This window comes from Ursus arctos, unplaced genomic scaffold (assembly GCF_023065955.2).
Source record: "Ursus arctos isolate Adak ecotype North America unplaced genomic scaffold, UrsArc2.0 scaffold_8, whole genome shotgun sequence".
NCBI classification, from domain to species: Eukaryota; Metazoa; Chordata; class Mammalia; order Carnivora; family Ursidae; genus Ursus; species Ursus arctos.
The window spans coordinates 60,520,260-60,535,130 of record NW_026623100.1 but is presented as its reverse complement, the minus strand read 5'-3'; the positions used below and the strand labels follow the sequence as shown (position 1 = coordinate 60,535,130).

The following is a 14,871-nucleotide window of genomic DNA, read 5'->3' as shown; positions in this document are numbered from 1 at the left end:
GAAAGCTGGGATCGTGCCCTGAGCCGAAGGCAGACGCTTAACGACTGCGCCACCCAGGCGCCCCAGTGATTTTTTTTTTTTTTTAAGTAAGCTCTGTGCCCAATGTGGGCCTTGAACTCACGACCCTTAGATCAAGAGTCCCATGCTCTACCGACTGAACCAGCCAGAAGCCCTGATTTTCCATTTAATTTTATTTAAACTTAAGGAGTCACCTGTAGTTATTAGGTACCGTATTGGTCAGAGTGAGGATTCTTAACAGCACCATTAATAATACACAAAACTGGAAACAACCCAAATAGACAAGTTACGGCACTCTCACACAATAGATTAGATTGAAAGTTCTATACATTTAAAATTATGGATGATCTCAAAAACCGAATGCTTAGCAAAAGAAGCCAGACACAAAATAATATATACTTTATGGTTCTATTTACGTAAAGTACAAAAACTGGATGTTGGTTACTTTTCAGTGTGAAGGAAGTAACTGGAAGAGGCTTCAGGATTGGGGTGTCTAGGATGCTGTTATGTTCTATTGCTCAATCTGGGTGCTAATTATATGGGTGTGTTCAGTATGTGAATATTTATCAAGCTGTACACTTGTAACATGTATACTTTCTATAAGGATATTGTGTTTGAATTAAACCTTGTAAATTGGAGAGGAAAAAAATAAAAACCACCCAGAAAGAAGTGTCAGCAAAATGTTGGTTAGCTTCTTAACATTCCTTTTAAATGTCGTAAATGTTCATGTTCTAAAACTGTGGGAAAATATGATAATGAACTCTAGCTTGGAACATTTCTTGAAACATCCTGAAATGTCTTTTGATACTGTGCAAGAATTATTATAAAATAAAACAAGCGATTTTCATTTCCGAAATGAAAACATGACTTATTGCAGGTAATGTGAATGATGAATGCAAACAGTGATCAAAAATGTAGTGTTGAAGATTGGAAGTGCTAAACTCATATTTCATCCAAAAGCAGTCATGTTCACTTAAAGCTCATACTTTCAAGATTTGCAGTCATCAATGAGAAGATTAAAAGGATCATATATCATTTTCAACAATAAAGAATTTAAAAGTGTCTTCTATAAATTTCACCTGAGAGTTTCAATTGTAATTCAAAGAAAAAAATATTTTGAAAGTATCATTCACATTGTTAACACCAACTACTGTTGTGTTAATGTTAAGTACAAAGAAGGATTTTTAGGCATGAAATGTTTAATAGAACTTATTAATACAGACTCTGCAATTTAGATTTATGGTCTCACTTATAAAACATACCTGACCAAAAAAAAAAGTAAATTTCAATCATTACCACAAAGCTTCAACTGTTACACATAAAAGTGTCTTAATAATTTACTTAAAAGGCGAAATATCACAATTTTTAAAATAGTTTAATGGCTTTCATTATTGCTGTGGAGCTGGAGGTAACATCTGGGGGAAAATATCAAACTTAATTGTAGGCGTTCCAAGGAAAATGATTCCAATAAGAACTATATGTAAACTTTATTGCATTTTGAACAGACAGTACTATGAAATGCTAGGGAAGAAATCTGGAATGATAGCCAAAGTTTAGAAAGATTTCCAGATGTTTTTATTTGGCACAAGGTCACTACACTTGAGTATCTCTAAATGATGCAATAAAGATATAAATAAATGAATCACTAAAGTATTTTCCCAATAAACTGTGTATTTACTATCATAAATTTATGATCACAAAGGTAAAATTTTCTGAGAAAGTATCTGAAGAGCTCAGAATTGTGGTAAGAATGGTAATTGGAATTATAGTTTGGCTTCAGTGGCAGGCTATAGTTTCAGAACTACAAAGGTAATTTGAAAACCGTATTAAGCCTTGCTTGGTTTCTTCATTACAAATTTGGAAATCAGGGGCGCCTGGGTGGCTCATTTGTTAAGCATCTGCCTTCAGCTCAGGGCGTGATCCCAGGTCCCTGGGATTGAGCCCAGCATCAGGCTCCTCTTCGCTGGGAGCCCGCTTCTTCCTCTCCCACTCCCCCTGCTTGTGTTCCCTCTCTCACTGGCTGTCTCTCTCTCTCTGTCAAATAAATAAAATCTTTTTTTAAAAAAAAAAAGAAATTGGAAATCAGAGCAAACATTTAGAATATGAAAATATTTTTAGAAATTTGGCCTTATTAAAAGATATTTGATCAAACATTATTTGGAGTTTTTCTGTGAGAGTGTTTTGGATGAGATTAATATTTAAATAAGTAGACTGAGTAAAACAGATTGCCCTCCATAAGTGGGGTGGACGTCAACCTGAAGGCCTGAATAGAACAAAAAGGCTGACCTTCCTTCCCACCCCCCCAAATCCCACCCCCAAGAGAGAATTCCTCTTGGCGGACTGCCTTCAAGTTGGGAAATCTTGGTTTTTTTCCTGCCTTCGGACTCAACTCTTCCTGGGTTTCAAGTCTGCCAGCCTTTGGACTGGAACTACACCATTGGCTCTCCTGGGTGTCCGGCTTGCCTACTTACCCTGCATATATTTGGACTTGTCAGCCTCTGTAATTGTGTGAGCTAATTCCTTATAATAAAACTCTCATATATATTTATACATATATATTTATATGTTTATATATTTACGATTGGTTCTGTTTCCCTGGAGAACCCTGACAATACACTTTTTCCTATGCATAGTCTTAAAACATGGACGTTTTATATAAGTAACTTTTGTACAATCTTATTTAGTGTTCATTGAGAAAGTAGTTATATATAACATTTACCTTTTGAAAGGATAAGGAATGTGGGTTGTCATACTTGTGAACAGCATGTCACAGAACATGGTTACCTGAAAGCTCCACTCACTCCTGAGTACTTTTCGGCTAGTCAGTCTTCCTCAAACCTGGATGTGGTCTAACTGGCACCCAGTGGGATTTCTCTCTCTCTGGTCCTCTGACCCTATAAGTCTGGCAGTGCAGTTGGCTATAGGGTTTATTTTCTTGGAAGCTGAATCACAGCGATGCCTAGCTGATAGTTTCATCTAACACCTCGGTTATATGAGGTCTCTTATTATGAACCTGTTTTCTTGTTTTACTGTTGGTCTGGCCTGGTGCTTTGGAGGTTATTTCTTCCCCCAACTCCCCGAGAAGATAAGAAAAAGAGACTCCTAGCTGTTTCCTTCCTGTTACCTACTAAGTCACCATCTTCTCTGTATTTGGACCTTTTCCTAATAGTCTCTAGCCCTTTGCTTATTCAGTGTGGTAGCTTTCTGATAGTAATTTAATGTTTAATCATTCAGGTGTAAGAAACATTGTATTTCTCTGTTTTTCTAAATTAACTTAAATCTAACACTGACCTTCCTCAGGCCTGACTAAAGGACTTTCAATATAGGTGAAATATGGGATTTTTCTAACCCCATCACTGGATCTTACGAGATGCCAAGGATCGAGTGTAGTTCATTGAGTTTTCCATTATTCCCATTGCTTCTTTTAGAGAATGCTATTGCTGGGCGATGGTCCTTCATCAGGCCCTGTTGCTCTGTAAAGGTCATCAAAATGCCCTCACTGCCATCTCCCCACTGACCACAGGCTGGCAGAGCATAGAGACGTCTGTTTTGCTCTTAGGCCCCTGCACTTAAGCCAGCCTTGACCACTCTGGACACAGACACCTCTTTCTTTTTTTTGAGGTGGGAAGGGGCAGAGGGAGAAGGAGAGAGAATCTTAAGCAGGTTCCACATGCAGGGTGAAGCTCTCTGCGAGGCTTGATCTCACAACCTTGAAATCATGACCTGAGCCAAAATCAAGAGTCAGATACTTAACAGACTGAGTCACCCAAGTGCCCCAACCCATCCAAACCTCTTAAGAAAACTTCCCCAAACCTAATCCCCTTCCCAGTCCCTGGGACTCCTTTTTCTCTAACCAGGCTACGTCCTCCTTTTTCCATCCCAAGCACCAGTATCTTCCACATCCGTGTTCATCCTCAACACCAGGTTAATTCCTTTTCAACGAAATACTGGAAGAATTTTTTTCCACGACAGCCCCTGAAATACAAAAGAACTGCAGCACACCCCTCACCCTCCCTACACACAATCAGTGGAGATGAACCCAAATTCTAGAACATAAAGTCTTGATTGGAAAATGGGTGATTCCTCTCTATCAAAATGAGGAAATACATTTCCATCATGATGAGTCTATAGTCAGGAAAATAAGACAAAGGTGATATTTCTTTTAAATATACTATGAGACATTTCAGACTTACAAAAAAGATGTGCACATTAATGTAGTCAGCACTTGTGTTAAAAAATAGGGGTGCCTGGGTGGTTCAGATGGTTAAGCATCTGCCTTTGGCTCAGGTCATGATCCTGGGGTCTTGGGATTGAGCCCCGCATCTGGCTCCCTGCTTCGTGGGGAGCCTGCTTCTCCCTCTCCCTCTGCTGCTCCCCCTGCTTGTGCTTTCTCTCACTCTCTCCATTGCTCTGTTAAATTAATAAATAAAAAAATTTTTAAAAAATTTAAGAAATATAGCATTACTATCAGTTTGTATTCCATAATCATATTTTCCTTATTTTTTCTCCCAACAAAAATGAAGACTTCTAAATTTTGTGGTTCTCATTTCCATGCATTTTGTTAAAATTTTACTACATATGTATATATCCTTTTTTTTTTTAAAGATTTTATTTATTTATTTGACAGAGATAGAGACAGCCAGCGAGAGAGGGAACACAAGCAGGGGGAGTGGGAGAGGAAGAAGCAGGCTCATAGCGGAAGAGCCTGATGTGGGGCTCGATCCCAGAACGCCGGGATCACGCCCTGAGCCGAAGGCAGACGCTTAACTGCTGTGCCACCCAGGCACCCCTACATATGTATATATCCTTAAGCAATATATGTATGGTGGTTTTGTATGTTTTAAGTTTGTACTCCAATAGTATCTTCTGGTGTGTATTCCTCTGCATCCAGCTTCATTTGTGGGGACATAGCTGCAGATTTACATTTTCACAGCTGTAGAGAATTTCCTTGAATGAATATACCACATCCTACTTACCTTTCTCCTGTAGATGGGTTGGGTTGTTACCAAGTATGTATTACCAAGTATTACACACAACGTAGCTATGAGCATTCTTTTTCATAGTGCCTTGTTGATTCAAGTAACATTTCTCTAAAGGAAACTTTACCTAGGAGTAGAATTGCCGGGTCCTAGGGCATGAACATCTACTTCAATATCAGCTGCAAATTGGTCTCCAAAGTTGAGACACCAACATACCCTTGTAACCTTTTGCTTCACATCTTTACCAATGCTTAACATGCTCCGAATTCTTAACATTTGCCAATGTAATGGTATTTCATTGTGGTTTTAATGTCCCTGATTACCAGTGAAGTGGAGCATTATTCATGTTTGTTAGCTATTCATTTTCCTTTTCTGTAAAGGGCTCTTGTGCTTGTTCATACCCTCTGTCATCATCATCATTATTATTATTTTACAATATTGGGTTGTCTTTTTTGTACTGATTTATAGGAGTACTTTATGTGCTCAAGAAACTAATTCCTTGTCATTGATTTGCATTTGCAAATATATTCTTCCAGTCTGCAGCTTGTCTTTATTTTGTTTGTGGTATTTTTGGATGTACAGAATTTTAAAACTTTAATATAGTCAAATGGCAGTTTTCTTTCATGTGTGCCTTAATTTTGTTTTAAAAAACTCTTTTAGGGGCACCTGGGTGGCTCAGTTGGTTGGGCATCTGCCTTTGGCTTGGGTCATGATCTCAGGGTCCTGGGATCAAGCCCCACATCGGGCTCCCTGTTCAGCATAGAGTCTGCTTCTCCCTCTCTCAGTGACCCTCCTCCCTGCTTGTGCTCTCTTTCTCTCTCTCTCTCTGTCAAGTAAATAAATAAAATCTTTAAAAAATTAATAAAATTTTTCATGATATCACTCCCAAAGTTAAGGGTATATGTCTAATGTATGTTCAACATTCTTCTTTTTGCTATTACAGTATCGTCCAAGTATAAATTCACACTGGTGTCATGATACAAGTCTATCTTTCTGGTCAGAATTCAACTTGGCTTACAAGTGATTCTTTTTTTTTTTTTTTTTTTTTTAAGATTTTATTTATTTATTCAACAGAGAGAGAGAGAGCCAGCGAGAGAGGGAACACAAGCAGGGGGAGTGGGAGAGGAAGAAGCAGGCTCCCAGCGGAGGAGCCTGATGTGGGGCTCGATCCCACAACGCCGGGATCACGCCCTGAGCCGAAGGCAGATGCTTAACGACTGAGCCACCCAGGCACCCCGATTCTTAATATTTTTGCTCCCTTTAGAGCAACGTAATCATGAGGAAGGCAAATGTTCTCTGGATAGGTATTACAAACTTTCCCATATCCCACCATGAAGTACTTCCTGTTTAATTTTAAAGTAATAATTTTCTTTCGACCTTATCTAAAAATCCGTGATCCTCTTCATCCTCCACTTTAAAAAATACACCAATTTTCTTGCTTTTCCTGAATACTTTGAAGTGGGAATAAGCAGCAGGAGATGGAGCCTCAGCTTAGCCTGAAATGAAGTCAGCACATCTACAGGATTGGTGGGCAGGCTCACCAGAAGCCTATTTCCATGAAGGCCTGAAAATCCTTGAAGGACTGAACTCATCCTTGGGGAAGAGAAAACCAGGCATAGTAAATTTGGTGCAGTTGCAAGCCTTTACTTTTCTGAGGGAAGAGGAAATTCTGTATCAAGTCTGAAACTTAGATTTGATTCACAGGTCAACAGTACATTCCCTACTCCCTTCTTCCCCTGATGGAAAACAGATATGACATTAAAGTCAACTCAATAAGAATTTTAGATTATATAGTATAAACTTTCTTCTCAACTGAGAATACTTTTATCTTCAAATATTTATGCTAAAATATTTGACCGCCAGACCACCCAGGTTCCAATCTCAGCCTTATCACTTATCTGGAAGACGTTCAGCAAGTTATTTAATTTCTGTGCCTCAGTTTCTTGAACTGTAAAATGAAAATAATAAAAGTAGTAGCTACTTCATAGGATTATAATGATGATTAAATGTTAATGTATGTGTATGTATGCATGTGTGTATATAAATATGTCTGTTTCCCATTTGTCTGCTCGTACAGCCCAGTAGCATTGGGCACATAAAGTATCTGGATGTTGGCATCTAAATTCTTTCTCCATTAAAAAGAACCAAGACTCCTTGAAGAAATGGTTTATTCCAGGTCTGAGGCAGGGAAAATACAAGATGAACTTGGAACATCTTTTGTGGTATGTCAACGTCACAGGAACCTGTTTGAAGGAGCTCTCATGGACAAAATCTGTAACAATTTGAACATTAAAAAAAAAAAAAAAGGAAAGGTATATAACCTATTGAGTAAAGAACAGGGCCATGGGGCACCTGGGTGGCTCAGTTGGTTAAGCATCCTACTCTTGATTTCAGCTCAGGTCATGATCTCAGGGTTGTGAGATCGAGCGAGCCCCATCGTGTTGGGCTCCACACTCAGTGGAAGTCTGCTTCTCCCCTTTTCCCTCCGCCCCTCTCCCCACTTGTGCCTGCTCTCTCTCTCTCCCTCTAAAATAGGTAAATAAATCTAAAAAAAAATATTCTCTCTCCCTTTGCCCCCCCATTCTCGCTCGCTCTCTTAAAAAAAAAAAAAAAAGAAAAGGCCACAATGGTAAAGATAGATAAGGAGAAAGTTTATTCTTAAAGTAGAAAGTCATGTGGAAGAAATGAGGGAATTAGAAAAGCATCATTTGATAACCATAATAGTAATAATTATGGATGGTAAAACTAGTAAATGAAAGTTTGAGGAATAACAGAATATTTACATCATCTCAGAATATCTTTCCACAAGATACCTATTAAGTACAAAGAGTAAACTAATAACTTGACAGTGGAGAAATCTGGTTGATACCACCTCAACCAATACTAAAGACAGTATCACTAATAGTGGGACAAACCAATATTATATGCCTTCTGAAGCACTGACGAGAACTCAGCATAGGAAAAAAACAACAGCAACAAAAAACAACTCAGCATCACTTCTGTAGTATTCTAGCCAAATCACTGAGTCTGAATCTAATCATGAGGAGCTTTCAGACAAATCCAAACCAAGGGACTGTCTACAACACAACTGACCTGTGCTCTTCAAAAATAATGTCATTTACTACAAAGACCGAGAAACTGCACCAGGTTAAAAGATGCTAAGGAGGTATGACAAGTGACTGCACACATAGTCTTGGATTTTCTTCTGATTTAGAAGACATTTTTAGGACAAGTGGTGAAACCTGAATGTAGGTTAGGTAATAGTATTACATTAATTACAGTTTCCATGATTTTAGGAAAAACTAACTACTGAGGTATTTAGAGATAAAATGACATAATGCAACTTACTCTTAAATGGCTCAAGAAAAAAATTACTATGATAGACACATATATGAAGGGGATAGGGAGAAGCAAATGTAAAATGTTAACAATTGGTGAATCTGGGTGAAAGGTATTAAAGAGCTCTTTGTCTTATTTTTGCAACTTTTCTGTCTGAAATTCTGATTTGTTTATTACCTTGATTATGGTAAAGGTTTCATGGGCATATGCATATGTGCAAACTCATCAAACTGTATACATTAAATATGTGCAGTTTTTGTGTATCAATTCTATATCAGTAAAGTGGAAAAAATGTAAATGTATGTAAGAGTTTAGAATGGTGTCTGGCACATAATAAGTATATGTGTGTTTGCCATCATCAAGATGATGCCATCATCAAGAATGTGAGGGTAAAGATCATGAACGTAGGTGACATTTTTCCTTAGATTATCACGAGTCCCAGGAATCCCAGGACTTGTGATAGTTTATTTTAGTGTCTAACATAGCCTGTATATTTTTTTTCACTTGGAAAGAATTGAAAAGCATATGATCTTAAAGTAGAAAGTAAAAAATAGCTTTTTATTTGAAAAGAATGGAAAGATTTTGTAGGCAGATCATAAGCACACCATCTGGTTAACTCAAGAGAAATCCTAGAACTTAGATTCCGCATTTTTTATCAGCTGTGTATGGTTTAAGATAGACCTCTGCAACCTAAAAATATCTAGTCATATTTGTCTTGCTATTCGTAAATTAACTGAAAATGCCATCAGTTGCAGTACTAATGATTTCATTGATCCTAAGAATCAGAGTCCATCATGGTTCGTATTTCTCAAGTTAAGATGTTCAACTCTGTGCAAGACAAATTCATCATGTAAGAAGCAGGCAAAGTAGGCACAGTAGTGTCTAAAATTAAATAAATTTTAGTCTTTAAATGCAATCACACTCAGTGATCCTCAACCAGGTACAATTTTGCCTTCAGTGGATATTTTGCAAAGTCTGGAGACATTTTTGGTTGTCACTACTGGGTGGAAGGAGGGTGAGGAGCAGAAGGAACATTACTGGCATCTAGTGTGAGAAAACAGGGATGCTACCAAATATCCTACAATGCACAGGACAGCCTCCTACAACAAAGACTTCCCTGGTCCAAAATGTCAGTAGTGACAAAGATGGGAAATCCTACACAACGAATACATTTTCTTTTTTTTTTTTTTTAAGATTTTATTTATTTATTTGACAGAGATAGAGACAGCCAGCGAGAGAGGGAACACAAGCAGGGGGAGTGGGAGAGGAAGAAGCAGGCTCATAGCGGAAGAGCCTGATGTGGGGCTCGATCCCATAACGCCGGGATCACACCCTGAGCCGAAGGCAGACGCTTAACCACTGTGCCACCCAGGCGCCCCAACGAATACATTTTCTAAAATTTCAAGCAGTTAAAGTGTTACCAGGGATAGAATAATGCTTCTAGTCCTATCTTGATATAGAATTTTATCAGCTAGTTTGTGCTTAGTACATAATAAATATTCAATATATATTTGTTTAATCAATCAAAAATTTGTGCTGCTCTTATTCTAGGAGTACTTTTTATGTTTTTCCCCTCATTTATGTGTGCACTAAAACTGGACCAGAACTTCATTACTAGCTGCCTTGTAAGTATCCCACCCTTATCTCAAAATATAGCAAGGGAGAGATTTTTATACAAGATTATAGATAAACTAGGTTACAGGAAAGTGGAGAACAGCCAATATCCATTGGAGATTGAGTATGAAAGAAAATTTGTGTGGCTTCTAGTATAATGAAAGGATTTTCAATAACATTTTAGATGTTTCTTAGGAAATCTCATTAAAAACAAAAAGTTCAGGCGATATTCAATATGTGGATAAGAATCCAGCCCTGTAAGTGTTCACATGCTGTGCAAATTTTTTTTAAAAGGTTTTATTTATTTATTTATTTGACAGAGATAGAGACAGCCAGCGAGAGAGGGAACACAAGCAGAGGGAGTGGGAGAGGAAGAAGCAGGCTCATAGCGGAAGAGCCTGATGTGGGGCTCGATCCCATAACACCGGGATCACACCCTGAGCCGAAGGCAGACGCTTAACCGCTGTGCCACCCAGGCGCCCCTGTGCAAATTTTTAAAGCTGTTCAGGCCACAACTACTTGTCCCAACAAATGGGAGAGGATAAATCTCTCCCCATCCTCTTTTGCTTATTTTGTGCTTGAGCGAAATGATGTAGGAGGAAGTTACTTATCACTGCTCTACTCCTCAGGAGTGTATGCTTGAAGGTGCCCCCATTAAAATGGAGAAGCTACAAAGTGCTAAGAGTTCCTTTACACCATCATTCGGTTTTATTTCTCACTAGGAAAGGAAATGTCCACAAAACCTTCATCAATCTGTAGCAAAACCTCAGGTCATCTGATATTTTTGAAAAAATTGTGTTTAATGTCTTGTATTCAATGACCACATGTCTAGAAATCTTTGAAGTAAGAAATAAGTGATAATTACTTAAGGAATACAAGTATTAATATTCTTTTTTAAAAAATAACTTATTTGAGAGAAGAGAGACAGAGATAGCGAGAGAGAGCACATGCTGGGAGGGAAGAGAGAAGCAGGCTCCCCACTTAGGAGGGAGCCCGACGCATGGGGCTCGACCCAAGACCCCAGGATCATGACCTGAGCTGAAGGTAGATGCTTAACCAACTGAGCCACCCAGGCGCCCCTCCTATGTTAATATTTCTTGATGTATCAATTGTAGACATCTACTCCTACCTTTGAAAAGGGTAAAGATTTAACTACTTAAGCTATTTTCTCTCCTCTTCAGTTTTAGTATATTATCTTTGTTATTATATTGAAAGTCTTTTTAACTTAAGATAAGGTGCTGTTCCTGGTTCATCAGCTTTTTTTTTTTTTTTTTTTTTTTTACAATAGCTCTTGTCTCCCGTTGTCTCCCCTGTAGGTAAGATGAAGCCGTTACCACACCCTCCTTTCCTTGCCTCCTTCCAACCAAACTCTGTCAGCTTCACTTTTGCTTTCTATCTTTTAGTTTTATGACATCAAGGTTAATGACAGCTACATTCTGTTCTGTAGCTATAAACAAATATTCAATGTTTTGTCCATAACCAATTCTAAACTTTGACTGGCAGTAAGCAACATTTGCTCTGTTATCACAATGTAAACATTACTTAGTGCAAAAACAGGTGCTACACCAGGACAACATTTCCTCTTTCATGAGTCCACTTTTCGACCCCTCCCACTGCCACTTAAGAGAAGATGTCCCTTTCCTTAAATTCCATCATGTTCAAAATCAAGCCACATTTTAGTTTGCTTCCTATCTGGACTGTGGCTTTCTTGAGATTTTGTTTTATTTGTTTTTCCTACAAATCCCAATTGCCTTTCTTTTTCCCTGTTGAAGAGAAGACATATGTGCCTCTCTTATCCATCCATAGCATGAAATACTTCCATTCTTTGAATACATGGAGCACGCTGACTTAATGTCCTCGGGAGATAGATGGCTTCCAGATCGGCCACTTCTTGGCATTCTTCTTCACTGGACTCTTGGTTAGTTACTGTGTTCTTGTATCCCATGTCTTCTTTTTTGATTTTTGCCCTTGTTTTGCTGGCACAGATTAATACATTTTCACCAGGATTTCTTGTCTTCTAATTTAGAACATGTCCTTGATTTTCCTTTCCAAAAAAAATTAATATGCACCCATTTGAATTTCTTCTACTTTAAGTGTTCTCCCTTTGTGAACCTATCTTGCAACTCTCTTCTTAGATTCCTTACAAGAAAAGCACCAGTATTCTTTAAAAGGTAGGTGTATTATGAATTCTGTAACTTTGAGCAACCGTTGGTTCTCTATATGGTGGAATAATGATCCAGATAATAAGGAAAAACCTAATACATGTTTTGCAGCAGAAAAGTTGATAGCTTTTATAAAGGTTGAGTGCGAATTTGACCAATTTTGTCAAATTGTCTTGATTTTAATAGTATTTCCCAATAACAAAGATTAACTCAATTTAAGGGTGTACAGTTTATTGTAGCTATTTAAAGAGAAGATCTAAATTATAACCAGAAATGTTTTTAAATATTAATTATTTCTTATAAATATAGCTTAGAATAGGATTGATTCAGAAGCCTGGGACTAAAGGCAGGTAAAAATTGAAGCTTTTAAAAGGTGTCCATAATCCCAGCGTCTTTTCTGCAATAATGAGTTAGTGAGGTTGATCAAAGTTAAGAGATCTGTCAGAAGGATAGATAATATAAAATTCCTGGACATCAGTAGAAACTGGAATCTAAAACCAAGAGCTAGATAATATAGTCCCCAGAGCCGAACAGTCAAGATTCATGGAATAAATGGAAGGCAAGTATCCCAGCTGCAAAGAAATAATAGAGGTAAAAAGGATTACCCAATCAGCAAAGACACTACAGGCTTGTATACAGAGATGCTTTTCAAAATATTTGACAACCAACTGGGAACAAAGACTAATCAGAATTGAGGCTGACCATGGCTATGGAACCAGTGCCCAGAGGACCCTGCTGGACAGAGCATTAACTCTTGAGTAGATACACTGGAGGGAGGGCCCAGGTGGCCTCCAGATGGGAGCAGAAGTGTGAGGAAACACTGGCGTGTCCCGGATAGTAGCCCTTTCAGTATTTTAACCACCAGTATAGCCATGCTGGTAGTCTTGGCTCCCTGAGGTGGTTTCCAGTCTGGAGCACTAGCAGTGAGCAGAAATCCAGATAATTTTCTAATCATCTATGCAGGAACTCAGCTTCCAAGGTATGAAGCAAAAATCCAGTTCTTAAGAAACTGAGTGACAACTGTAGAAACTCAGCTCTAGAGGGGAGCTTATGCCCGAAGCTGAAACACTTGGAACAAAAGTTAGGTTAGAATAAGCAGCAAAGCCAGAGGGCTACTGAATTTGGGCTTTGCATATCTTATTAGGCTGGGGTCAGGTTGGAATCACAGTGAAGGGCAGGCCAGGATCACAGATGGGGAGGCAGCTCGTAATGAGAATAACCTGGATTAGAACGTGAGGGTCCAGACACAACATTTCCATGTATTCTAAAATCTTACTGATTACCAGCTAGGGTTTAGTGCACAAAACAGAAACCATTGGAGGTATCTTAAGCATGAAGGGATATATCATACAGATTTATGTGCTTAGGAAATCTTTGAAAGGGGCGCCCGGGTGGCTCAGATGGTTGGGCATCTGCCTTCGGTGCAGGTCATGATCTCAGGGTCCTGGGGTCGAGTCCTGTGTCAGGGTCCCTGATCCGCAGGGAGTCTGCTTCTCCCTCTCCTTCTTCCTCTCCCTCTGCTTGTGCTCTCTCTCTCTCTCTCTCTCTCTGTATCTGTCTCAAATGAATAAATAAAATCTTAAAAGAAAATATCTTCGAAAGGGCTGAAGGAGCAGGTTCGAGGCTGGGACGTCAGGAATGACTTCTAGAGCAATATAGAACGGACTCACCAGGGGACTGCCTTCTGAGGCCACTACTTGGAATGACGGAGTTCAAGACCACAATACCATGGAAGCAGGATTCGTGGATTTAGGGTTCAGGAATCCAACATGGCTCCTGTTGCCACAGTGACTGCACTCCAACCCCCAGAACGCTGTAGAAGGAACACTGAAGGTGCTGCTATAAAACAATAAAATCTCACATTTCCATGACCTCACCTGCGCAGAAAAGTAAGCAAGAGGAACAAGAGCTCTCACCTGATTTCTGCCCTTCCAAATCTCATTTGAATATGTCTAATTGACAGAAGCCAACTCACATCCAGAGTTGTACCTGCGAAGGAGCCAGGATTGCAGATTTTACTGTTCTAGCCTCTCCTGTACAGGAAGGCACCCTAGAGAAGGGTAGAATGCAGGCTGAGTGAGCCAGTGCACATTATCCACTAAAGCGACACACCCATTTTAAAGTACAAAGAAATACGCTGAGTGGGAACAGCTAAAGGTATCAGCTCAAGGTATCAGCTAAAGACAAGATGCTGTGCAGGGGCACCAAATTCAAGATCAGACATTTTCCTGGGGTGTTTACAATCAGTATGGCCTTGATTTGCTTTTAACAGTTAGTACCTAATTGGTCAATCTTCTTCTTTCAGGAAACTTACTTGACAATTTTATTTTGCATATGGGTAATGCATGCATATGCTTCAAAATTTGAAAGTTTCACAAAGCTTTGTAGTCACTGCCCCTCAGCTACTCAGTTATTCTCCTTAGAAGTAAACAACCATATCTTTTTGTTTTTATTCTAGTACAATCTGCTCTGGATTTTTAAAATTCATTTTTTATATTTTTTATTTTAATTTTTAAAAGTAGGCTCCATGCCCAATGTGGGACTTAAACTCACAAATCTGGGATCAAGAGTCACATACTCTACTGACTGAGCCAGCTAGGCAACCCCCAACAATCATATCATTTTTGCGTGTATTTTTCCAGAGCTATTTTATTCATATATACATATGTGTGTGTCATAGTCTCCCTTCCCCTTTTATACAATGATGACCTTTATGTGCATTGCTGACCCCTGTATTTTTAAAATCATTTCCCAGTAGA

The 14,871-nt window shown here is 38.8% G+C and overlaps 1 long non-coding RNA gene across 1 annotated transcript; it reads left to right on the top strand.

Annotated features, from left to right (window-relative positions):
- The first annotated feature begins 6,871 nt into the window (after positions 1-6,871).
- On the top strand, positions 6,872-13,981 carry LOC130543114 (uncharacterized). The gene is made up of 2 exons (XR_008958165.1): positions 6,872-9,961; positions 11,239-13,981. It is a non-coding gene; the product is annotated as an uncharacterized LOC130543114 (long non-coding RNA).
- Positions 13,982-14,871: the final 890 nt, after the last annotated feature.